The 24,988-nt window shown below is 38.2% G+C and overlaps 1 protein-coding gene across 2 annotated transcripts in view; it reads right to left on the reverse strand.

Annotated features, from left to right (window-relative positions):
* PRKG1 (protein kinase cGMP-dependent 1) overlaps positions 1-24,988 on the reverse strand; it is a 1,237,939-nt gene that overhangs the window by 958,230 nt on the left and 254,721 nt on the right. The gene's annotated exons all lie outside the window — the stretch shown is intronic.

A 24,988-nucleotide genomic window follows, 5' to 3' on the forward strand; every position in this document is an offset into this window, starting at 1 on the left:
TTTTTTATAACTAGGTCCAAATATTCCATGGGACAAATTTGTATACTTATATGGAAAAATTATTTGTTATCTGAAATTGAAATTTAACTGAGCATCCAGTATTTTATCTGACAATCCTATCACTATTGTTCATATTTACTTTGTCTCTGGACTCAGGTTTACCTTCTTGCTAGTCATTCTCTAGGAAGTATAACCAAGAATCTTTTTAATAAAAAACCTTATAAACCCAAATAAATGTTTTCCTTTAAAAAATCACTTTGGAAACACTTGTACTTATTCACTGATATTGATGTTGCTCAAAATATGTTTGAAATTACTTTTTAAATTGTATGCAAAGCTCTCCTATTGGTTACATGAGAAAATCAGCCTCATTATCTGAAACGTGTGTGCTTAAAAAATACACCAAATGTATTACTATTTTTATAGCTTACTTGATTTTTCAGCATTGACATCCAATATCATTTACTCTTTTTGAAGGTCAAATTTATCTTGAAAGGCTTACTACTTGCTACCATTGAAAATAATTTCAAAATATACTTAGGGCTTAAAATGGCAATTCCCTTACAAACACAAAACTGTTCATGAAAGTCCACTGGATTAAATATATAAGCTTCTAAGATGTTAATACAAAGGTGTTATTCAAAGAAATGTGTCAAGTCTGGTTCTCTTTAATTTTTTAAAAAGTCACATTTCCTTATAATCACTCCTTCCTCAAGATTCCAGACTTCACCTATGCCACATCCCCACACCACCAAACATTAATTCCCTTTGAAGCAAAACCCAAATGCCATGGGTTCTTCTCAAAGACCTCCGTAGATAAGCAAAATAAAAGACTTGCAGCCAAACCAAGTAACAGTTACTCTGTTTGCCACAGAATACCATACATACATATGTGATATCAGTATGTGTTTTCTAGCTACATATCACATTTTATTTCCATGAGCATGCATATTATCATTTACATATTTATTTATATCTCTTCTTTGAGATCGGAATACTATGAAAATAGGAACTTCTTTACCTTCTGAAACAGACTTATATAGGACATGGTATATAATAAATGAAGTCAGAGAAGGCATTTATAATCAACATTTTAGCAATTTGTTTTCTACCTCACTGTAGTTAAAATCCCTGGAGCATACCCAATCAATTTATTGGATCCAACTTTCAAATATATTTAACGGAGGATTTACTTATGCTCCTGAGATACTCCAGGTTCAAAGCTATTTGGCACTTTGTTGTTCACCTTTCCCAGTCTCACAGATGGGCAGAGAGGGAGCAAAAGAGGGATGGCATAAGTTACTGATAATATTCTCCTTTCTTCAAAAACAAAATGAATCAACATGACAAGTGTGGTAGAGGTTACAGGAAAATAACTTGAAGCTTTCTGGAATTTGGAATTGAGAAACTGATTTTCAAAGGAAATTTCCATATCAATGTTCAGCCTTTTGGGGCTGTTGTTTGAGTTCACTGATCCAAATAGTAATACATTAGGGGCTAACATATTCTTTGAGAATAATCCCGAAGAGATGTGACACTCTGAAAGAGGATTTTAACAGGTAATACCTTAATCATTCCAGCAACCCCTATATCTTTTCTTTCAACTCCACAAGAGGGTTTTCATAGGTTGGTACCTTTCTCATTCTACCAGCACTGGATTTATTCTTTCATGAATCAGCAGGAAGTTAAAACCTCAATTCCTGTATCAATTAGCTATACTTATGAAATAACCACCAATCTATTTTTTCATATACTATATATATACATATATACATAGTAGCTTTGAATAAGAAAAAATCCACTTGAATTGCATGAGTATATACAGATAGCAAGATTTTATTCCTCCTTTTTTTTCTATGATAAAAGCAGTTCCAAAAGCACCACTCTCCCAAGGTTTTTAACCTGATGGTACACACAGCCATGAAGGGTTAATTAGAGCAAGAGTTGACCAACTGGGACAGCCAAAATATCTACCACCAAGGCAGAAAGAGTTATAATTAAAGAGAGCAAATCCAGCCAGGCAGGTACAACTCAGAATCCAGAACAATTTGAACAGGCAAGTTACGGGTATCGGGGATATCACAACGAAACAGAGAGGTTCTGAACAGCAATTAAAATTTTAGACTGAGCCAGTGAAGATTAAGGAAGGCAGACAGTTTAGTATCAGTGAAGTCTGTTAAATAATGGAAGACACCGAACAATGTAAGGCCAATCCTATAAAGATTTGGTTTCTGGGCATTCATTTTAGATACAGTAAACTAGGCAGAAAACACATGACTAAAAGTGGAATACAAGAAAAAGACTGTCTCAGGAAAAAGAAAGAATCTCTGATACCAACACTAGATTAGTAACAAGATTAAAAACCAAAATGTGGGCCTTTTGCTATGTCAAATTCTCCTTTTTTAATCTAAGAACTTCACGTGCAAACTGGGGATAAAATGGAAATAGTTAAGGGAAATGGTGAAATTCAAAAGCAGAGAAATAAACAGAGCATCAGTTTACTAACAAACATCAGCAGCCCTGCCAGAGACCTCAACCAAGCTCTCAATAAATAATATTTGGTAAAGATGTCTGATGGTGTCGTGCATTAGTCAAGAACTTGCAAATTGGTGGTCTTCATTGGTTCACAGATGTGTTTTGTTTGTTTTTTTTGCCCATACATTATTTTTTTAAATAGAATTAGCCTATAGCATAAAGAATTCAGGATATTTCTCAATAACAAAGGAATCTGTTTTCTTTTCAAAAAAACAAAAAACAAAAAAAAGAAATTCTGATAACACTGGCTTCGAATTTCCATGGGCCAACACTTTATTGGGCAGCTGACCTCCTAAACAGAAGATCAGTTTTACAACAGTCCCACCTTCTCTCATGTATTTCCCCTGCCAAGTCTCATAGACATTTAAGTTTGCAACCCTTGCTTCAAAGGACAGTGAGACTTCAGAGAAGCTTTAGGGGCTAGTGTACTCCATATACACCATCAAGGAGCATATTCCTGAAACATTCTTTGCACTGGATCAAAACAAGAGGAAATAAAACTTGATCTTCACCCAGCATAAGTGAGATAAGCCTAGACCAGACTGGCCATAGACACGTGCTTAGGAATCTTTCTTGGTTGTGTAAATGTTGGCTTTGTTTCAACAGTTATATTGTTTATAACTGAAAGTGTTGAAGGTTTATTCATTATCTTAAATTTCAGCTCTTGGGTTCCCTTTTGGAAAAGAAAATACGGTGGAAAAATAGGATGTGTATTTTTTTCTTGCAATTATTTCACAATACCCCAAATAGAAGTAATCTGGAGAAATGCAGATATTTGATTTCAGGCTCCAGGAATATCTCAGAATCTAGTAGTGTAGCAAGCCAAAATTTTCCAGATTTAATTTACCAAAACTTAAAAAAAAATTCTTGATTTTTCTCTGTGAAATCTGATGATCCACTGAAAACAATACTAAAGCTTTGGATAAAAAGGCAGCATATTAAAATAATGGCCTGCTGAGCCATTTCAAAATGCTCTGCATTTGTATTTAATAGTATCCTCTTTTGGGAGTCCAAAAGAAAAATACTTTATCTCTTGCCTTCAAAAAGACTTGGGAAATACTCCAATCCCTTGAAAATTTGCTGAGGAACATTTGCCACTTCTTGTTTATATATGCCAGTTTAAGTTATGACATATTTTGTAAGCTGCTGAGTTTTAAAGAAAGAACAGCACAGTTCTTATCGAATAAGAAACAGACACAAAGTGTTCTTGTTTTATATACTATGGGAGTTGCTGGAATTCACTTTCTAAATATCCTCCCTTAGAAAAGAAATCAAATGAGTTTTCTGTTGGCTAAGTCTCACCTAAACCATTTTTAGGGTTCATATAATTTCTCAGTGACCAAAAATTGTCAGTACTTGTACAGATAAATATAATCATATCACATTGATTCTGGACTTGGTATTTGCTCTTAATCTTCGATAATCTCCGTGAGCAGAGTTGATTTCTGATGGCTCAACCCTGGCGAGTAACACTCCCTGCAGAGACGGACATTTCAGCAGAAAATCAGAGCAATCCGCATCTCAGCACATGCATTTTTTCAGGGAATGCTTTCAAAGCCACTACATTTTCCCACTCAGTAACACTATTGTGGAAACACATCGTATATACGTACATATCTATCCAGAATAGCATATATTCCCTAGAGAAACGACCAAAATTATCAGTACAACTCAAAGGAATGAGAAGAATTTTTTTAAATTATGGTACAGAGTGAAGAAAACATCTAGGAGAGTAAAATATGCACACTGACAGATCTTCAAAAGGGATAAAATGGTAATTTGGGTACAATGGAACCCTTCATAAAAATGTTTATTGATTTAATATCCAAGCATCAGGATACAAAATCAAAATAGCAATGTAATAAATGCTTTCTATTCCATGGGATACCTTTTTTTTTTTTTTTTGGACGCATTGGGTCTTCGTTGCTGCACGCAGGCTTTCTCTAGTTGCGGCGAGCGGGGGCTACTCTTCATTGCAGTGCACGGGCTCTAGGCATACGGGCTTCAGTAGTTGCAGCACGTAGGTTCAGTAGTTGTGGCGCACGGGCTTAGTTGCTCCGTGGCATGTGGGATCTTCCTGAACCAGGGATCGAACCCATGTCCCCTGCATTGGCAGGTGGATTGTTAACCACTGCACCACCAGGGAAGTCCGAGGGATACCTTTTTTAAATAGTGGTTTTTGTTTGGTTTAGTTTGGCTCACAAGTGTAAGGATGTACAGGTGTGCTATGTGCAGCAAGTAAGAGCACAGTCATGGGAGACAGACGCACCCACGTGTGGATCCTGGCTCTGCCACTTTCTAATTCGCATCTCAGCTCCTCAGCTCCCACATATATAAAATAAGGATAACACCACCCCCATAGGGTTACTGTCAAAGTGAAATGGAATAAGATAATGTATGTAAATCACCTAGCACAGTCCTCAGCATGTGGCCAGGACACAGTAAATGATAATAATCACAGCTGTTATGAACATGTGCTTCAAGAAAAAATATATCTTTCAGATGTATCTCCTAAATGGTTATTCTTGACAAGAAATGGCATGCACACAACTTCAGTCTCCTTAAAGCTTCAAGTACTGATGACTGCACATATGTGAGTGTGGTTTATGTGTCTATGTATGTATATGTATATATAGAAATATACTAACATACAGACACACACTATATTGTAGGTTTTACAGTTTGCATAAAATACATATACCTCAAAAATTAAGCCAAACCTATAAGCACTGGGGGGAAAGAAACTATGGCCCTAAAAACTATAAAATGTGTAATCAACCAAGAAGCTCTGAAATTACTAAAATCAGAAGCAAGAAAGAACATTTAGAAAGTAAAACCGTTGTTAAATGTGAGGTTCAGGTCCAGCAACAGTGATCTGACCAACACCAAAGAGACTAACCTGCTCTTGGGGTGTGAGAAGCATTTCATGGAGAGAAATAAGATGACAAAATCAGTGAGTTCCTATGCAGAGTAATGTACCAAGTGCTGGCATTTGCCAAGTAGATAGATTTTTTTATAATCATCATCACAGTAATAGTAATAACAACAAAATATATTTGCTGAGCACTTACTCTATGCCAGGGATGGTCCTGACAGCTCTGATGAGAGAACAGATCATCCTCTGACTGTGGCCACATCAGTCACTAAGCAGGAGCCCTGACCCCGTCCCTTGCTGGCTCAGCAGTGGCAGGGCCTTCCACCCTCCCAGGGGAGGAAGCAAACTGCAGGTCAGAAGGTGGAGGCCAGAGTGATAACAGAGCAAGGCCAGCCTACTGCTGGGCTGAAGTTAAGCAATAATTGGATAGGCCTTAAAATACATAAAGAAAAGGTAGAGATTGAAGCCTTAAGTCACCAGGTACTGACATTTGTCCTCTTCTCTCTCTTTCTTCTGAAAACCTCTTTAAAAAAGCCAGAACTACAAAAGCCATACAATACATCATTTGCGTAGGATATTCTTTCTTCTTAAAATGTCTAAGTCACAGGCTTTGAATCTGGTAACGAAAGATGTAAGAAGGTGAGAAGTAGCTATTTCACTACAGTCTCTGGACTTTTGACTGTCTTGCTATATTTCTAAATTACTGAAAAGAACCTTCCCTGCAGGGATAGAGGCATTCTTATGCTTTGTCCAGGGGAATATACCATTTTGGAGTCATGTCCCCAGAAGCCTTACACAAAAATGGTGTATCAGGAAATGGGCCTGATTAGTTCCCACCTGTGCTTCACGGTCACAGCTCAGCCTCCCCTGCTGATTCATTTGTTTCTCCTTCACTGGTCCCAACTCCCTCCTGCCCTACAAACCTAGTATATCGTAGGCCCAGGTTTCAGCCTTACTATAGGATTTCACCATAAAGCCTGTAGTAGACCTGTATTATATTTACCTGTCTAGCATCCTAACTCCTCTCTTGTGGCAAAAGAAACTTGATTTTCTATAAATTTATCCTTATCCTTAACCTCTTTTCAGGTTTTAAGTGTATTCTGGAGGATATTACATTACCTCTGATTCTAGGGATGGGCCTGGTTAATCAGAATCACCGCAATTGGTTCCAAGGATGATGGCATGTTCCAACTTTTTCCAGGCAGAGTAAATTCAGGTGCTTACTCAAGACTTGGTGGAAAAAAAGGAGCTCTCTCTCTGCAAAGGAGGTTAAGCTGGGAGAATGTGCTATAAAATTAGAGAGCCCACCTGATAAAACGCTACCATAGAACAAGTAGAGTTGAAAGATAGAGATCCCTAACCATGTAAACATATTGATTCAGCCATTCCTAAAGCCAGCCCTGTCTCTGGATTATTATGTTACATGAGCCCACAAATTCAATTTTTAGGTCAATATCTGATGTTTTTTAGCCACTGCCAACCCAAAGTATTCTAGTTAATAAAGTCCAGTTTCAATTCAACAAATACGTATTGAGATACATATATGCCAAGGGTTTTGCTAAGTGCTGCAACTCTCCGACTCAAGTGATTCTGACTTTTAAATGTGCATGACATTCTCACTAATCTGTAGCACCAGCTCCGCTAATTTTGAAATTTATTGACACATCTCTAGTTGCCTAGAAGCTAAGTGTCCCACTGACTCTGCAAACCCAGACCACATAACAGAAAACTAATCATCTTCTCTGAAAAACAGAACTCTCCTCTGGGTTTCACTATTTCACTTAGTGGATTCCACCATTTTTCAAGGCTCAGTGCCTGGGAGTTTTGCTTGGGACTATCTTAGCACCTATATCCAATCACTTATCTTGTCCTGTTTTAATTCTTCAGAATTTGTCTCATCTTTCCTTTTATACTCATTTCCTTCATTTACTTCTTGAATCTTTATTTATACTTGGGCTACTGTACCACCTGACTGCTTTTTCTCCTTCATGTTCCATCCTACACATAGTTTTCAAATTAATCTCTGTAAATATTGATTCTTTAATGTCAAAATCCTGCTCTGAAAGCTTCAGTAGCTTCCCAGTTAGTCTAACATCGCAGCCTGGGCTGAAGGCTCTCCACAGTTTCCATCGCTCCCAATAACAAAACACCTTCACCAAACTCATCTATCTTTTGCTCCTAAAAGAAAGCGAATCCTTATTTTGGTTCACCTTCCTGGATTGGAAACACTCCTTTCCACTTATGTAAGTTCCACGTTTCCTTCAATTTCCAGTCCAAATTCTCCATCCTTTATGAAGTAGTCTCCAAACACCATTGCTCTCTCCACTAAACTTTCCTGAAGTCTTATTATGGCACTTATTATCTGTAGTGCTCATCTGGCATAGACTATCTTGTACTGTTATTTTTACATGTCTTTTGTATATCTTACCTACTCCCACTATCTCAGGACATGGGACCATGTCTACCCATTGGCTAGTAGTACCTTCTACTCATACTGAAACACACAACAGAGTTTAAACATATTTCATGATTGGGGGATTAAAAACAATCTCAGGATTTATTCACGCATTCCTTTGTTGAGTGTCACATTATGTACCAAGAACAGAGTGCTAAGCAAAAAGTAGGCAGTGTCCCTATTGGTATTTAATAAAAGGAACAACTTGAGGTAATCATACAAATAAACAAAGACTCTGTGAAAAGTTCTAAGAAGGAGTGGTCTTTGGTGGGTGCATGGGAAGATCAGATATATCTTCCCTCAGGAAGTATAAAATCAAAGTGATTTGTTTCAGCTTTCATTCAACTTCAGACACTCAAGTAAAGTTTCTCTTCATTTGCAAGTACAACTATGACCAGAGTGACATTTTTTTTTTTAAATCACTGGGGAAAATTTGTAAGTAATGTGGACTCAATATATTGGACTAAATGGCTCTCAGTTTGTAACTTGAACACGTTATATGTCTTCTCCAGGCCATTATTTCCTTATCTGCAAAATGAATAATGATTGCCTATTCAACATCCATTTCTCCCTTTCTTTCTTTCAAAAGGAACCCCAGTTTTATTCAGTTGACCATCCCACACCACATGACTCAGGGAAGGGAGTAATTCCCAGCTCCAAAGGTGGCCAGGATCCTTCTACACCAATCATGGTAATTCCACATCTCTGGCATGCGGCCCAACCAAGAAATGAGAGTACCTTTGCTGGGAAGCACCTGGGAAAGGGTAACTTCCTCCTGAAAAAGAAGCCTAAGAAAGTATTGGTCTCACAGCTTCCTCTGAACACTGGGGACTTGGCCATTGGCAGCCATCTTGCTGCCAATCTGAACAGGAAACCAACACTTAGTGGAAACCAAATCCAAATCGGAGAACTTCTGGGACACTGTCATACCACACCAGCAGTATAGCCTACCTCAGAAATTTTTATGTGAGATTATAACTGTTCTGTTTAAGCCAATTTGAGACAGTTTGAAGCATGCTTTTCTGTTACCTGCAGCCAAAAGCATCCTGACTGATACCTGAGAGATCCTGGACTATGTAGACACTTGCAGCTCTAAAATTGTGTGTTTTTGAATGTTTACATTTTCTCTTTTGGGATAAAGATAAAAGTCATGAAATCAATTGCTTAAACCTAGAAATTAATATACTTGCTTTCCAAGTGAAGTGAATGAATTAGTTAATTTCTCTTTCCTAGCCAAAAAATATGTGAAGATTGAATTCCACTAATTATTTCTATTTTAAAATTCTGCCTGTTTATATACATTATTATCATTGCTTATACGTGGCACTCAATGCTGATTTAATTGAATGTAAACCATTAAGACATGGTGAAAGGTCATTACATTATTTTAAACTTTTACCGGGCTTCCCTGGTGGCGCAGCGGTTGAGAATCTGCCTGCCAATGCAGGGGGCATGGGTTCGAGCCCTGGTCTGGGAAGATCCCACAAGCTGCGGAGCAACTAGGCCTGTGAGCCACAACTACTGAGCCTGCGTGTCTGGAGCCTGTGCTCCGCAACAAGAGAGGCCGCGATAGTGAGAGGCCCGCGCACCGCGATGAAGAGTGGCCCCCGCTTGCCGAAAGTAGAGAAAGCCCTCGCACAGAAAGGAAGACCCAACACAGTCAAAAATAAATAAATAAATAAATAAAAATTAAAAAACAAACAAACAAAAAAAAAACTTTTACCATGTTCTTATTTTAAAATCGTCACTTATAACTGTGGTTGTGAAAACAAAAATTACTCTAACTTCAACTAACCACATGGATGTTATTATTTGGGGAATTCTATCCTGAATTACATTTACCTCAGTCCGTCAAAAGGAACAGAATCCAAATGTCTGCCATATTATTAATCTGAGCCAAGGAACATGCCATCGATCTACATTTTGACTGCTTCCTCTCCCTCAGGGAATACAAATTTTGTTTCAATGAGAAGTTCAGCTTTTTATCCAAGTCACATCTTCAATGATACTTTCAGTCTAAAGAAATAAATAATGACTTAGTTGTTTTTTATCTTTATAAAATACCTAAAAGCATTATGAATACAAATTAACTTATCCCAGAGCAGTCAGGTACTTTAGCTCAATTAACTATAAATCTACATTCCCTAAGTAAAAGCACTGCAGTGATTAATGTTGCATTGCATAGCTTTTTGCTGCTATGTATGGTGCTGTTGTTAGTTTACTAATTTATGATTACAAAATCAATTCCTTAGATTGGCTTATTTCTTCTTACGGAATTGCCTGATGAAAAAGTTGAAGAGAGTGGCCAATTTGGTGCTCCATAGGAAGACTTGGATCAGACTGAGATTATTTAATGTATAGTTCAACAATTCTCCTTTTCACTAGTAATTAGTAAAAAATCTGATTTTTTTGCGTAATACCTTGCAAAAATATATATACTGGGATACCATTATGACTGAGACATATAAATTAAAATGTTTTATAGGTGTGCTTTAAAAAATAGCTAACCTAGGAAAAGTATGTTATAATACTTACGAACTAGCAACGGAACTTATTGCATGTCAGAAGAAACTCTTGGAAAAATTAGTCTCTGCTTCAACCACAGAATTTCTTTGAATGATCTATTCAAATCTAAATAGTAAGACCTTGAATGTGGTACACATAATACACAGGTCTGATCTTAACATTGCTTTCATTTGCAACTGCCGCTCAGTTGAAACATTAAAAGTTTATGAGAATGAACTGTCAGATTGATCCATAATGATCATAGTTTGTGCTGCCCTTTCAAAAACATGACAAAACTTTTCCTCCAAGTTGTTTGATTTGCAACACAGAAACGATATGCAACTCTTGATATCAGAGACTCCTTCTGAGAAGAAAAATAACTTCAAATCTTTTGATGCAGAATAATATGTAATCTTAAATCTCCTTGACAATATACATTTTGCATTTACAAAGATTAAAGGGAGGTGAGCACTGAAGTCTTCCCACTCTGATGGGGATGTCTGTGATCTGTGCCACCTCCACACCCCTCTGATGATAATGAGTGGAAGCAATGGTTTTGAACGCTTCAAAGCAAACATGAAGTACAATACAGCTGACAAAAGTCCTCTCCTTCTCTGACCAACCTTGACTTCTCTGAGACTCACTGATTGGGTTCAGAAAGTAGAATTTGCACATAATTGGCTTGGAGATGAATGAAATATGTAACATCCAACCCAGAGGTTAACTAAAATTCTTTGATCTCAAAATCAGACTGGACACCCTGGTGGTAAAAAGAGAGGTCTATTGGGGAAAAAATGATGAGTTCTTTACCCCATCACAAATTAAGCTCAGGGGAGGGAAATGCGATGATCTGATAATCTAACCAGCCTTTACAAATGGCTTCACCTGAATTTCATCAGCATACAAGATTTATAAGGAATAAAACTGCTCATGATCTGTAGTTTTCTAGCCACTGGGAATATTTAGTGAAATGGTTCTTGCTTTTCACAAAATGGTGGTCTGAAAAGGTTAATTAACTTCTTAAATGATGGACTTGCCCCTTTTTATAACCATCAGCGATACGGTGCTGTTCTTTATACAAACCTAAATGAGGGAAATACTTTTAATGATTTCTAGACTTTCTCTGCTTTGCCATATCAATGTTGATGCCTGTAAGTTCTCTTTAGAAACCTAAAAGCAGCAGCGTTTTCCAAGTGAAATTCACCAAACCGATCTGTATGGGGGGACAGAAAAATGCTTGCCAGTGATTTTAACCATGAGGGGGCCTCACGGGTGGGTTGGCTGATCACCACACACGGCTCATCTCTTGCCAGATTCCTTTCACTTGATCAGGCCCATTCTCCTCTGTCTTCTGCTGTTTCCAATCCAACCAGTAACAGCTGCCAGTTTTGAGCTTCTACTTTATTCTAGATATTACACCGGGAGCTTCAATATGCTTTCTCTTTAGCTCTCAAGATCACATTATTACAGTGCCCTCGTAATTTCCACTTAAAGGATAAAGAACCTGCAATTCATAAATGCTCACCATAAAGTAGCTAATAAGTGGTCAGACTAGATTTGATCCCAAATTCCACGTTTCTCCGACTACACTACACTGCCAAGAAATGTTGAAGTTAATCGAACAAATTGCCATGTAAAGAGTTGAAAGGATAGTAAACTAAACTCTCGTGACTTCATGGAAAAAAAGAAACTTCCTGGAACTTACTGAGAGTTATGATTTTTCTTTTGCTTTATCAGCACTGTAATCATTTGAGAAGTGCTTGTGTTCAAACAGATATAGAGTTGATCTGTTTCTAGAGAATTTACTATATTTTACAAAATATTTTTCTTTTAACGTGACATTTTACTCTCTATTTAAAAGAAGCATAATTTTTATGTGTGTATTTAAAAAGCAACACTCTGCATTTAATAGGCATTTATCTATGGATTGGTGTGTATTTGGAGTAAAAACAGTGCCTAAAATCAATCGTATTTATTCAATACACCAAAAGTATAAGCATCTGAAGGTTTGCAATTCCTAGTCTGGAAGATAACAAACACTATACACAGAGCATTCAGGTTCTAAGCTTTCCTTTCTTTTCTGCTTCTCTCATCTGTGGGACTCAGTGTGCCAATATATGGCCTGCTCTGACACAGCTGGAGTTTTCCTCAAAAGAGAAACACACACACACACATACACACACACACAAACTACGCTATCAACACATTTATATGTAATATTACAATTATATGCTATTGGCTGAGTCTTCACTTATCAAGAGCAGCAGGAAACTAACTACGACAGTGTCTCATGTTTATAACCCATTACCTAGAAGTTGAGAAAACTCTCAGCATCTGGCAACTGAATAGCTCAAAATCTGGGAAAATCACTTGCATTTGTGAACCACAGCACCTCCAAACACATTGAGTAGAGTCATTTCAAGTATTTAAAAGCCAGAGGTTGATTCCGAACAGAATTATATGTGCACATTTTCTAAAGGATACCCATGAAGTCCTATGTTCTCTGTTCCCAAGTAGTGAGTTCCTAAGACATTTATGGGGTAAAAAACTTTTAGCGTAAGAAAATGGTAATGTTCTCATTTTTTTTTCTGTGTCCCTAAAGATTTTTTTATACAAGTTGGACTCCACTTAATTACTATTCAATCACCCCTAAAAGGAGAGGCCTTAAAGACCTGGATTAAAAGGTTTAGATTTAAAACGTGCAAATATAAGGGAATGCGGCACAGTTTGGCTGGGGGCTTGGAAGATGCAATTAGCTGGTCCATCCAAATGGAAATGAATTATACACATCCTTCCAAGTGGTATTCTTTTGTAGGTCAACTTATACCCACAAAAAGTTCACAGCTGATCAAACACTTTTAGGAGGATCAACACCTAACAGAGAAAAAGCAATTCGAAACTTCCTGCCAAGTTTTGGCTTGATTATGCCAGGGCAAAGACACAACCTGCAGATGGCCTTGCCAAGTTATGAAATAGATGCCTGGTCTGCGTTGGAGGGAAACATAACTCTATACTGACGCATAAAAAGCAAGTAATACAAAGTTGTCCCCACTCGCAAATTATTATAAACAATTCCATGCAACAAATATTGATCAGTTGTCCACCTTGTACTAAAAGGTGGGACACACGGGTTCAGGTGTATCCATGAAGCAGTAAAAAAAGCCATCCCTTATTTAAGACATACTGGGGAGTTGTTCAGTTAGTATAAAGTTTCAGTGATGCAAGGTTCTATGGGTCTGCTATACAACATCGTGCTCATGGTTAACAAGACCGTACTAGGTATGCACTTAAAAATCTGGTAAGAGAGTAGATCTCATGCATGTTCTTATCACACACACAAAAGAAGGGACACAAGCTACTTTTTTGACAGTGATAGCTATGTCTAGTATCTTGACTGTCACTTTTTCAATAGTAATAGCTACGTCTACTATCTTGATTCTATTTTATTTTACGAATATGCCCAAACTCATCAAATTCTACATATTAAACATGTGCAGTTTTTCTGTATCAAGGCACCTCAATAAAGCCCTTAAGCAACAACATGGATGGACCTTGAGAGTATTATGCTAAGTGAAATACATCAGACTAAGAAAGACAAATACCATATGATTTCACTTATATGTGGAAGCTAAAAAATAAAACAAATAAAATGAAATAAAACTCATAGATACAGAGAACAGATTGGTGGTTACCAGAGGGGAAGGGGGTTGGGGGGTGGGCAAAATGGGTGAAAGGGATCAACCGCAGGGTGACAGATAGTAACTAGACTTATTGTGGTGATCACTTTGTAGTATGGAGAAATGTCAAATTATAATGTTGTGCAACTGACACTTATATAATGCTATATACCAATTTTACCTCAATAAAATAATAAAGCTGTTAAAATTTATAATAGGATAAAAGAGAGACATATTGCTACATTGAGTATTTCAGGAAAAGTGGAATCTGTCTAGAGAGAGAGATGGGAGGGCATAGGCAATAATGTAAAAAGGGAGCACAGCACCTCAGCTTTCTCATCTATAAAATGGGCACAATGACAATACCTTCCCCACAGGCGTGTGGTGGGGGCTGGAAGGGATAGGGCATCTAGAGAGCTTAGCACACACTTTGCACTTCTTCCCCTCTTCTTACGGCTGCTACCACAATATAGTGAGTATAGGGCCTTGAATGACCTGCCAGAGGACATGTGTTTCCCATCCTTTCGCTATTCACTCTCACGATCCTACCTTATCTTAGAAGGAGTTTTGCAGAGTCACTTGTCACAAATGGAAAGGCAGAGTGCTTTTCTAAGCTGAGAAATGCACAAACTTCCAGAGAGAAGGAAAGGTATGTTCCTGACCACCTTGTGAAAGCAATTCCCGCAAACCTCCTTGACCTCTGTAGTAAGCAGGGAGACACCGTGCATTCAGAGAGAAAACAGCTGACAAGTCATCCATCGCAGCCCAAGACTGCTTTAAGGGATTCACTGGTCTCCATGAAAGGCCTCTCTGCCTTTCCACGGCAGGTTACTCCATCACACCCAAGCACCCTTCACGCTTCTCCATTGGTCTCAGGCACTTACTCACTCTTAATTCTTTCAAATGCCATGAACTGATACTTGACTGCTTGATATCACTGCTAAGTATTAGGTTTTCCTAGTATTGTTCATCTGTGGTCTTTTTCATCCACCAAACATTCATTTTATCTCTTTTGCTACAATCAAGACAGGTTTAGATGTCTGCCCACTGCCACGGCTGCACGTGGCCTTCCATCAAAATGCTGAGCAGGGCAGAGTAGGGGAGTAAAACCAGTACAGCCCTGCAAAGAGAGGGGACAAACCTCATCTCTGCCATTTACTACCTGTGAGACTCAAGGATGTCAGTCAACCTTTCAGGGTCTCCGTTTTCTTCTCTGAAAAACCAAATACCCCAGATGTTTAAGAATTGAACAAATATGAATATATTCTAAATTATGAAGCACTGTCCCCCATAAAGTATCACTTACTCTTTTAAATCCACCTAAGCACAATGTGACATTTCAGAGTCTGTAATTATAAATGTCTCTCCAAGAATACAAAGATGATAAATATTCCTGGTGCCTGGCATGTATGCTTCACTATTGTAAGGGTATTGGTTATATTCACTGGTCGATGTAAGCCCTGGAACAACACTTCACACATAGTAGATGCTCAACTGTTACTGTTGAGTGAATAAATTAATATTATTCTTTGTTAAAGACAGCAATTTATAATATGCTGCTACGTGACTATTATAATAAACATTCACACATTCTCATTTATTCTGCCTTCTTCAATAACAAAAACTGAATTGTTTTGTAAATAAAAATGTAAAATCTGAGTCTACACTTTATCAGAACCCAAGGCACCACTTAGAAATACGGCTGAATAAAAGCAGCAATTAAATTATAATTTACCTTACACAGCCAAGTCATTAGGAACAACGATCATAAACAAAAAATAAGAAATGACAGTTTCCAGGTTTATATTTTCAATACATTTTTGAAAAACATAATTCAATTTGGTTTTAAAAAGAATTTTGTTTTGAAAAAGGAAGACAAGAGACACAGGAGAGAAGAGAAGGTCATCAGAGCAGAAACAGAGGCCACAAATGGAAGACATGAGATGTGCAAGACAGGATCTATGTGGGGCCCCAGTTGTCCATTCATTCCTGTATCCATTCATTCAACAAACTTAGCAGCTGAGTACGATGGGGTTGCATCGTGCTAGGGCCAGAGGATTTGGGAGCAAACAAGTTAAACAAGGTTCTGTCTGCTGGGTATTAACTTCCATTAAGAAGGCAAACAAGTTTTGCTGTGTATATTCAATTGTCAAGGGTATACAGTTCAGGGGATATTTATTTAAACCTAACATCTCACTAAAAATAATATTGACTTTTTCTTGTCCCTTGAATATTTTCTTCTTCTCACAGACATTTGAAGAAGACCAAGAAATATGTTTTCCCCATGTAATTTCTTAATCTGCTTTTTTTTTTTTTTTTCCGGATTTAACACAGGCATCTAAGTTCCAGATGCACAATTAACTCCTTTTTCTTCTCGCATTTTCGAGTCCCATATGAGGGGTAAGGGAGGGGCAATTAGTCCAATAAACATAGTCATAAAAACTGTCAGTATATCTGGATCATTTCACCAGTGCCCTGAAAAGAAATTGTGCTCTAAAGCAAACTTGACACATAGGAATAAACACAGTCCTTTCCTCTTCCTGACCTCGACTCCACTCTCGTTCACAAGTCCGGCAGGGCACATGGGAACCCTATCATTCACTGTTCCATCTTGTTGCTGTATCACTTACGTCCCCCTAACTTTTCACCCTTCCCTTCTCATAATGACGTCTTCTTCTTGGTCTCAAATCTAGAGCCACAAATGCGTGGTCATGAACTGAATCCAGACAATCGAAACATTGCTTTTGATCCCCGAGGTTAAAAACTTCCCATTGTATTAACAGACATTATTTAAAAACTGGGTGATATCATATAAATGTCCCAAAGTCTAGGTTCTCTTGAAAGCTGGGAAGATTTGGCTATAAGGCGTCAATGAAGGTTCTGAAACATCGCATAAGTAGCAGTGAGCAAGTGTTCACCGAATCACCAGCCCCCAACTCTCCTACTGATGACTGACCCTGAGGCCAAGGGTACCAGTTACCATTTTATCGTCATACTTGTACTGCTGGTTTTCCTCTCCCAATATCTGTCAGAAAAGTTGAAAATAACAGATTAACCAAGTCAGACTATTTTTTCTTTAAAGTGCCAGGAGGTAGTAAACTTTTTCTGCAAAGGGCTAAATAGAAAAATACCTTAGGCTTCACCAGTCGTACTGTCTGTATTACAGATACTCAATTCTCCAATTGCAGTGGAGCACGAAAGCAGTCACGGGCAACAGGAGAAAGAACGGGCCTGTGTTCCAATAAAACTTTATTTACAAAAACAGGCAGTTGGCTGAATTTGAGTCATGGTTTGTTTTATGCTATCTATCTGGATGCTCTATGCATGTGACCTCTGCCCTATCCTTTTTAGCTTTATTGTCTATCACACAAAACTTGTTTTCAGTTTCACTTTGGACTCCTTTTGTTAATGTTGACATTCATTTCAAAATAGCCATTAAAAGATACTGTCAAATGTGTATATTAACTTTCTGTGCCAGAGAAAGTCAGCCCATCCTGGGGAGCAGACAAGTGTAGGTATCAAGACTAGTGGAATAGTAGGCACATTGCTATGAATTTGCTGTTCCCTTCCTCAGCATCTTTCATGCTTCCCTCTAGCCTGATAAAAAAAAAAAATGCACTCTGACACCTATTTACTGTCTGAGCTATATTTGTCCTCCACTGCCCCACTCATGAATTATTTGCTCCAGTCATTCTGGACTGCTTGATATTTTCTAAGTATTAACTCTTGCTTTCTGCTTTCCATTGCTTTGATCAAGCTTCCTACTGCCTAGGACAGAAGGAGATTAGTTTAACGGGAATCGAATTCTACGCAAATCTCAAGAACTTACTGAAATCATATATTCCCCATAAGCCCTTCCTGAATTTCATCAGTTATATTTAAGGTTCTCAAGCCTTAGTGTTCCTTAAGCATGACTACAGCACTTATTATTAGGCTATATCATAAGAAATTGCCATTTTTTTAGGCCAAAAATGGTCGGATATTGGAAACCTAACATATTCTGCTTAATGCTATATAAATAAACAGGTCCACTCCACTCCTTGAAGGCAGGGGTTGCGTATCGTTCATCTCCTTACTCACCGGGTATCTAACACAATGCCTTGCTGAGAGAAGAGGAACCAATACTGTTGAATTGACCTGCTGAATTTTAAAAACCTCAGCATTCACAGAGTAATGAAGATGATGTGCACACCTCTAAATTCCTTTTAACTACTATTACGACAGCCTTAATTCCTGACCTGGATGACTTAAATTTCTAAAATTAGTACCTGGGGGAGAAAAGAGGGCAGATTTGTAGTTGAAAGAGGCATTGGCACTTCCTTAGCTGCTGATATTCTGCTGTATTCACTGGGTAACAGGGGCCTAGATGCTGTTATATGATTAAGTCAATTTCAGCCAGAAATATTGGGAAAATCCTGTGGCCCCAGGAAGCTCCTGGTATTCAGAGTATAAAATTCTAATGGGAAGCCCGTGTGAAATGTGTGATGGTTTACTGGCAGTCTTATACCCTTAAGTTCTTTTCGATGAGAGAGCAAAAAAGAAATCTGTTGGCAATCCAGTGCTTGCCACATTCCTGTTGCTAAGCAAAGGGAAGTTAGGGAGACAGGGAAAGCTGAAGGTCTGTGGATGGGGGCAGTAAAATTCTAATCACCTCTTGGCATTCTGCTTGCCTGACTTGGCAGGGGAGGGAAGGCTACAGTCTGAATTGGTGTCCAAAGGCTCAGGAATGTGTCCCAGCGCTCACAAAGGAATCTGCTTCCACTGTGAAGTGTGCAGTTAAAAAGATACGATCTCAGTTGTAGGAAAGAAATGATAAGGTAACCTCAAGCAGCCTCGACGAGCTCTCAGACATTTTTTCCAATAAGTGGTTATAAGACAGTTACATAATAGAAAAATCATGTCCAGTCAAATATCAATTTCTTTTAAAAGAAGGGTAACATCATCTTTTATCTTCAGAAGGTTTTCATGACAAATGTGCTAAAATGTGAAGTCATTTTTTTCAGTAATTGAAATATATGTAAGTTTCAAACTTATGAAAGAATAAAGGAAACTTACAGTGTTTCAACCCCCGGAAAGGTCCTTTAGGACATCCTGAGGTAAAAGAAATTAAAAGGGTCCCTTTGCTTCTTTGAAACAGAGACCCCCACAGCAAGGGGGACAGGCAGATGGAGGGAGGGAGAGAGAAAGAAAGAGAGAAAACCTCTCTGAGTAATCTGTAAATAAATATGATTTTGCACATCCCACTAGACAGGGGGGTGAACTCAGGAGCGATATTAAAATTTCAGTCTACCTGCAACAAACTATTATCTTGGATTCACCTTGGCAATATAAATGGTGAAGAAGGAATGGAATATTCCTAGATCAAATTCAAATGCTTTGTTTTCTTCATTTCAGTCTGACACATAAAACATGGAAAGTTTCATTAAATTACTAACAAGCCTTGATTAGCCCCATAAGTATTATCTGTTATATAAAGTACCTATGATACATTTTAGAAATATTTAGTTTGCTCTTTCCTGTGAAATTTTTATCAACTCTGTGGTAGTGTGTCCTCAAATAAGAAAAAAAGTTAATTGAATACTGGCCTAAGAAAGATGTGACTGCTTAAAAAAAAAAAAAAATTTTAAAAATTACATTTGTTTGGGAACAACTATGCATACCCTGATCGTCTTTGTTCTCAGAATAATTTATTTACCAAAGCAATACAAAGAAAACCTTTAGAAATTTACCAGGAAGAAAGATGGGAGATAGTAACATAAGAATTCAGTCTCCTCCAAGTACAATCGCTGTTCCCATCCCTACTTCCCTAGGAGCATATCTATTGATATCTACCACTTAATTAGCATTTCCAAGTCCATTCAAATATTAGTGTCAGGCTCAGATTTCTCCTCGTTCACAGATGTATCAGAAGACACCCTGCCAAATGCTCGCAGGCATGATGGGGATCAAAACTGCCCATGCCACAATTATAGTACATCAGGAGAGACCTGACTAATTAAGGGCTTCACAAGCAATAAATCAAAGACAGGATACAGCTTATAAACAGAGGAGCATATAACTTCCACAGGTCCCTGCACAGGCAAGGAGTCCAGGGAGGAGGAAGTACATGGCATAGTGGGTAAGTGCCTGCAGGAACACCAGGGCAGGGACCAAGAAGCAGGTCAACAAGTGCAATGGAAGGAAAAGTCATCCAAAGCCCTGGCCAGGGCAGGAGACTTCTGCTTGCTACTCTGGCTTCATCTATAGGTTCCAGGGACTGGTCTTTTTTTCCCCTCAGCTCCTTAGGGCAGTGGTGAGACTCTGTGCTATCCTTTATCGGCTCCCTTAAAGCGTGCCTGCTTGTGAATAGGTCCTTTATTAAACTCTCCTCAAATGTCCCTGCTTAAGTCTACTGTTTGTCTCCTGGGGAGTCCCTTACTGACACATCAATCATCCAAGTGATGAATGAAAGGATCAACGCAGCCAGACCGTAGTAAGGGACCCTACAACCCATCACCAGAAACCTCCCTTCTCACTGACCTCTGCCAATTCACTGGCATTCCCAAGCCCATCTCACTGTATTAGCATCATGTCTGTATTTCTTATTCAACAAGTGTGTTATTGAAGATGGAATCAAATACTCACAGAAAACCAGTAGATGATATGAGGTCTACGGTATGTATGTCTGCACTGTGCTTCTAGCCCCCAATCTACATTTTTTTTTTTAAAAGGAAAATGAAGTCACGTTAGTCTAGTCTTTCTTAGTAAATCCGCAGTGATTCTCAGAATCATCTCCAACTTGCATTAAGGTCCACTGTCTGTTTTCATGAATTGATTCCATATCATTGCTCATGATTGGTATCAAACTACCAATCTAATTCATCTATAAATCAGGGAAATGAGCTTCTTTTTAAAAATCATCACCCTGGGCCAATTATAATCTCTTATTCCACTCCCTTTCTTCAAGCTCCACAAAGTAACCAGAAATCAATATAATACTGCACTTATCACCCTGCTATATAATTAACTTATCTTGTGGTTGTTTTACCCCCTAGACTGTGAGTCCTTGAGGGCAGGGAAGATACCTTACTCATCTTGACATCCCTGGCACCTAGCAAAATGTCAGCATATTATAACCGTTTGTGGAACTGAATTTAAAGCACCAATGTGGTGTTTGTAAATTTCCTCATATCCTTGGGCTTCGGTTTCCTCTCACTAGGATTAGATCCTGTGCAATCTAATATTTACCTCCTCTGATAGAGAAACTTTCATGTGTTGAGGGAAGACAAGTAAAGTGTGACATGCTTCTGGGATGGCCTTCTGGTAGGACCATCCCTTCATCTTCCATCTTCTTTTTCTCAACATAGTTATAAAGCTCTTCTTCTCTTTTGCATTTTCAGCCTTTGACACATTTCCTCCAGGCCTCTGACACCTGCACCTGCAGCCGGGTTATCCGGCTCTTCTCCCAACACCATGTCCTCGTTCCTCTGTGAACTCATTAAAGGACTCTTCATCCAGTCATTTATACACAGGGCCACTTCCCCTTCCCTTCCCCATCACAATCCACAGCTATTATTCTACTTGAATTTCAGTTCGGAGAGCTTCCAACTTATTCAGCAGTCTTTTTGTTTCAGGCCAAACTGCTGTATTATCCACTGATTTTTCTTTTCTTTTCTTTCTTTCATTTCTGGCACAGAGGGCAAAAAACTATTTTCCACTGGCAATGATATGGATCGGGGATCCAGGGTTTTGAGTACAGCTCATGTAAATAATGCTGTTTAGAAAATCGACTTTGGACTATTGAAAAGTTGGTTTTTAAGGGCATTTTCATGAGCTCAGACATAACCTCTTCAAGTTTGAGAAGTGCACGGGGTTGGGAGAAGGAAGAATTATCTTCTCTGCATCTGAAGTTCTACAGGTTGTCAGATTGGGCTGTGATGTCTAAAAAGAAAGGATCTAGCAGAAAGAGTAAGTGATAACAATTGTAACCTAAAACAACATCTGTTATGTGAATTGTGACATTCGCTGTCACTTTATAGGTTTGGGTTTGCAAGGTTACTCTGTAAAGCTGTTTATTCCGGCCTCATGAGACACTACACTGGGCTACTGGAAGGAGAACAGAATTCTGGTCCCAATTTTGCCACTAATTCACTGATCTAAGGCAGGAAACTTTATCTCCCTAGGGTTCAGCTACCTCCTCTTAAAATTATGTGAGCTGTAGTAAATGCTTGCTAACATCTTCCCCAGCTCTGACATTCAATGATTCCCTGAAAGAAACCAGTAGCTAAGGTGGTACTTTTTGTGACTAGAGTAATGAGATACTTCCACAGGTGTCTGTCCCATGGCCATTGTCCAAGGGGAGGGCCTTTTATATTATTTATTTATTTTTAAAGTATTCAGCCTATGAATGAAGAATATGGTTCTAGCATCAGGCAGATTTGGGTTCAGATTCTGACTGCGTCATTTACTAGCTTGGTGAACTTGGGCTAAACATGCCTGAACCTCTGTTTCTTTCTCCTTTGTTTAAATTTATTTTATCCAAGTATAGTTGATTTATAATGTTAATTTCTGCTGTACAGCAAAGTGATTCAGTTATACATACATACACACACATATAGACATTCTTTTTCATATTCTTTTCCATTATAGTTTATCATAGATTTTGAATATAGTTCCCTGTGCTATACAGTAGGACCTTATTGTTTATCCACTCTATATATAATAGTTTGCATCTGCTAATCCCAAACTCCCAATCCTTCCCTCCCCCACATCACCTCACCCTTGGCAACCACCAGTCTGTTCTCTATGTCTGTGAGTCTGTTTCTGTTTCGTAGATAAGTTCATTTGTGTTATATTTTAGATTCCACATATAAGTGATATCATATGGTATTTGTCTTTCTTTTTCTGACTTACTTCACTTAGTATGATAGTCTCTAGGTCCATCCATGCTGCTGCATGAACCTCTGTTTCTTCTTCTGTAAAATTGGGATCCAAATAATACCTACTCTGTGAGATTGTTGTGAAGGTCAAAAGAAAAAACACATGTAAAGCACCCAGCTCAGTGAGTGCCATGTGGTAAATTCTCAATAGATGTAGCAATATTAACATAACTGTAAAAGTAAGAATGACTACAGATGGAACTACTATAGAAGAATTACTAAGAATCTCTGATGGGCCAGACATAGAAAAGACGTAGACTCTTATTTTCTTATTCTTTTAGAAGAGACCCACCCCAAAGCTAGCCTAATTCTGGTTCAGAATCTTCTCCTTAGATCCTTAAGAGGTCAGTACTTTCATTGTCCCAACCTTTTAGTCCTTTACGCAAGGAGTTTCCTTCAACTTACTAGCCAGGCCGTTCTGGCCTTTTCCATCCAGGTTATACAAAGAAATTCTCTCCTGAAGTTCATGATGGTATTTCTTTTGATATTTATCTGGATCCTACATCATTTTATGTTATGTAGAGGCACTTCTTAAATTAAATATATACTGAACGTTTGTGTGAAAACATTTTCTTACACACTGAAGACGACACAGAGACACAGCTGGCCTTAGCAGCTATGTGGATGTGTTAAAGGTGAGTAAAATAAGACATATTTAAAGTGCATAATGCTATGAGGCTACAAAGCCTACTGTATTAGGAGGGGGCATTTGAGATGACTCTTGAAGAATCAGTAACATTTTATCAGGCAAAATTGATAGGGGAGGGCTGCTTGAGAAGGAGGAATTGCAAAAACAAAGATATAGCTATAAGAAAGCATTGCCATGCTTGTAAGTCAGTAGTAGTTCAATGTGGGTGCATTGGACTCATTAGAGTAGAAAACTGAGATCCAATAAATGTTCTTAAGCATTGGAGGATATGACCTGAGATGGACAAAAGTGATATATTTGTTCAGCAGAGTATATTGAGCCCCTATCATATGCCAGGCAAGTGAGGGTCTTTAATATAGAAATGACAATGTTTGTGATAGCATCTGAAATAATACCTGCTCAGATGGGAGACGGGGGCCATGTGGGTGGTGAGTCTCAGAAACATTCTTTAGCTTCCTTAGGTCTTCAGTTTCTAATAGCCAACATTTATTCAAAGTTTCTATATGCCCGGAATTATGTTACATGCTTTTGAAAAATAACTAGATTATCATACTAGCCTTATGAGGCAGGCACTATTATCCCACTTGACAGCCAGAGAACTGAGGCTCCTAAATGGTAAATTACCTGCTCAAGATTTTATACCAGAAAATCACATAAACCAAAGTCAAACCCAAGTTGGTCTCATTCTGGAATTCTACTCTCAGCCACTATGTTACGTCCCCTCTCTTAACCACTTTTCACCCCATGAAAACACCAAAACCCCTTAATTATAGAGAAGTAGGAAAAGGATGTGAGAATCTCACTCTCAGCTTCTCGTTTCTCCAGCGCAGGCCTGTCCAGCTTTCATGCACCCGTGTCAAGGCATCACCCTCACCCTCACTCTCAACACAGAGGAAGGTGTAAAGATAGTTTTAAAGATGGAAATATTTTCACACATTATCCAAATGTGCAAAAAACCTAAATGTCTAATGCCTCTATTTAGTTGTTTGGCAAAGTGTGCTTTTCATAACCTCCTTACCCAGGCTGTTCTATAAAAGTAATATCTGGGAAGCACTGATTTGAACTTTTATATATACTTGTTAGTGTGCTATTTAAGGTTAGAAGGTGCTAAAATTGGTCCCCTGCTATTTATTTTTATATTTTCTTGAAAAAAATCTCTCATGAAATCTGGCTTATTTCTGTATTATTTTTACATGTTCCAATATTTCTATTATTTACTTCTAGTTTCTGGGTTACAGATGCTATTTAAGAACTGGTTTCTTCTGGCAAGGTTAGAGAGGGTGTGAGCTGAGATTTTAGCTAAGAACATAAATTCTATTTTAATGTATTTTCACAGAGCAGCTGGCCAAACTCCAATTTGCTAGTATGTTTATC

This window comes from Balaenoptera borealis, assembly GCF_965194805.1.
Source record: "Balaenoptera borealis genome assembly, chromosome: 10".
Taxonomy (NCBI): domain Eukaryota; kingdom Metazoa; phylum Chordata; class Mammalia; order Artiodactyla; family Balaenopteridae; genus Balaenoptera; species Balaenoptera borealis.